The following is a 3,240-nucleotide window of genomic DNA, read 5'->3' as shown; positions in this document are numbered from 1 at the left end:
TTAAATATCTACCTACCTTTTATAAATATATCTAAACAAGATATATATTGATTTGTCATAATTGACCAAACATACAAAAATATATTAGATGAATCATTAGAAGTGATTAAATGCATATACAATATAAATATAAATTCACACCCTCATTCTCAATAATAGAAAAATATTTTTTTTGGGGTTTCTCTTTAAAAAGTACAAAAAATCTAATTAATTACCATATATATCACTTTCAAATTATATTTATATGCTCCATTTCCAATGTCTTAGATAATTAACTGCATCTAGAACTTGTTGCCAACAATGTTACTTGAACATTGTGTAATGTAAATTATTAGTTATATTGACCTTTGAATTGTTTCAATCATAGAGTGTGTTGTTTTATAAGATTTTCTCCAACAAGGACCATGTATGATCGTTAAACATAAGAGAAACACTAATGAAATGGTATATTTAAACTTACGTATTTTGGGTTGTATAGATTCATGGTTTATTTAAAATTTACTAGTATTAGAGATTAATAATTAGGTTAACTTTAAACTTCCACATTAGTATCATCTTATGCCCAAACCCTTCTTGATGCTTAAGATTTTTAGTGCTCTCTAATGTAGTGGACACAAATACTCATCCCATATTACTTTGTCCAACATTGACGTATATTCTTCGCAACCAATTGTAAATCTCTAATAAATGATAATATTAGTTTTTGTTTCACTTAATACCAAGAATATTTTCCACTTTTAATTAAATTATTTAAAGGAGGCCACTAAGTTATTTATTTTGGATATCCATGCATCGTCATTCTACTAGTCTAGGAGAAGTAACTCAAATTGAGGCTCCTTTAAGTTGGTTGGTATTATATTGATACTAGTTCCTCTTTTATTATCTCATCCCCTACCCATTATGCTTAATGCCAAAAAATATATTAGTTTCTAGTTGTGATCATCTAGAACACTAAGCTTGAACACATGGTTTTTCTAGGTCATTTCATCCCAAGCCATCATATTGTGAGATGAAGGCCAAATCCCCATCTTTTTTATAGGAATAATATGCAAAAATATTTAAAACTAATATTTTCTCATAGTTTATGTCTCTTTTTCTTTCATAGAAGCTTTTATATCTTGGGTGATTATAATCTTCAGCATTGAATCTTGCACTGTATAGAGCATTTTATATCAACTCTGATACGGTATCATAGCTTTTTGGATTTCTTTTTGTTCTTATTTGGGGTATCTAGATCAAAAAGCTTTAATATATTATATGCTAGAAAATGATAAAAAAAATTGATAGAAACACCACTTTTGTGATTTTTAAATGTAGGTTTATTTTCAAGTATGTTGGAGAAAATTTAAGCTCAATGTGTCCAATAAGGTGTAGCTTTATCATTTGTTTTGTCTATGTCAAATATATGAGGTCACATCACTAAGTGCTTCAAATTTGGAGAGAATTGTTTTTTTGAAAAGGTAGTTGCAAATATAGAGCATTTTGAGTCAAAATATATCCCTACATCTTGTCTATATGATACTTAGGAACTACATAAGATTTCAATTACATTAGTTTTTCAAAATTAGTGTAATTTTTTTATTAGTAAGATGCTAAAGGAAAGATTATTTTTTATGTATTGTGATTAATTATTATTATTTATTAAACTCAAGTAGACTCAAACTCAAGACCTCCCAGATAAGAGGGTCATAATTTACTGTTGTGTTGTGGGCTCTTGTCTCAAAACCAATATACTTTACTTTAGCACATAAAAGATAATTATTTCCTGAATCGTATAGGTGAATATGGAAATTACTATAATAAAGATTTAGAATAACTGGGGTTGGGCGGGGGGGGGGGGGGGAAGGTGGGGGGCTGAATCAATTATCCTCAAGTTTAGATGTACTAAGATGTACTAATTCTACAGATTACTTTGTAGAATCTAAAAGGTTTTTCTAGAATCATTTTGAAACTTAATGTTTTGACACGTCTTATGAGTAATTGGTTTTAATTGTGGCATTGAAACAAATGGTAATTGATGGTATTATGTGCCCTCATAACCTTATGAATAAACCCTAGAAAATGTATGGAGACTCAAATGGACCTCCATTTTTTAGAATGTTGCTACAAATTATCTTCCTTCAATTAACGAGTTTAAACCTATTGATGATAAATCAATTTTTATGATAATTGAATGAGAGTAATTTGGTTATCTTAATGATAAATGGAGTTCTCCAAATCCTACTTCTCTTATAGGGATGGTTTTTTATCCTTTAGATGTTATGGATCATTATCATAGTTTAGAGGGCTCATTTTCTTAATCTCTGAGTTAACATTCGTAGAATCATTTGATATGCACACTATAAAATCTTGAGTGAAAAAGTTTGGAGATGATAAGAAGAAACAAATGAAACACAATAAGATTTAATGTATCTCAATTTATTATTTCATTTGATGATACATGTGTTGGTATGGACATAGCTTGTGATTTTAGTGTAGTCAAATAGTTATAGTCATATAAATATGCTTCCTTAGGATGATCTATTGATAAATATTATATGTTTCTTTTCGGAATTAGACTACTTATCTTTTTATTTCAAATGTAAATATTAAATTAAAAAATCTTATATTAAGAAAACTAAACAAAATTATGTAGTGAAATCTTTTCAAAGAAGATTGTAATCCATTTAATCAAGAGATTCAAGATGTAAGATGGTGAAACTAAAATTGATGGCATAATAGAAGGAGATAAAAAATGCATGATAAAAAATGAAAAAACTTGTATAATAGAGAGAAGTATCTACTTATATTATTTTTTTCATTATGATATCATTATCAGTATGAAGAGTTCAATGAACTATTGTCTAAAATAAAAATATGTATGAAAATAATTTTTCCATCTAATTATAACTTTGATTAATATCTTATAATTTATTTACCTCTTATTTGTAATAAAAAATTGAATACCAGAAAGTGTTAGACAAGCTAAAAAATACCACTATCCATGGCATGTGAAACCACAATCTATAAATTTGAAGGAATGACACTTTGCAGAGAAACAATTAATATATGTACAACAAAAAGAAATGGGTTGATTTTTATAATGATTTCAAGAATCAAATCATTAAATGACTTGCATATAGAGCCACAATTCTCCTTTTATCAATATGCCAGAATGAACAAGAATTCTTGAACAATCATCAAGAAGAAGGAAGAGTTTGGCATGTAGCATATGTCATTATACTATGGAAAGGTATGAAT

Source organism: Cupressus sempervirens, chromosome 9 (assembly GCF_028749045.1).
Source record: "Cupressus sempervirens isolate cs-2001-9-10 chromosome 9, ASM2874904v1, whole genome shotgun sequence".
Taxonomy (NCBI): Eukaryota; Viridiplantae; Streptophyta; class Pinopsida; order Cupressales; family Cupressaceae; genus Cupressus; species Cupressus sempervirens.
The sequence above is the reverse complement of the archived record's forward strand: the minus strand, read 5'-3'. Positions refer to the sequence as shown.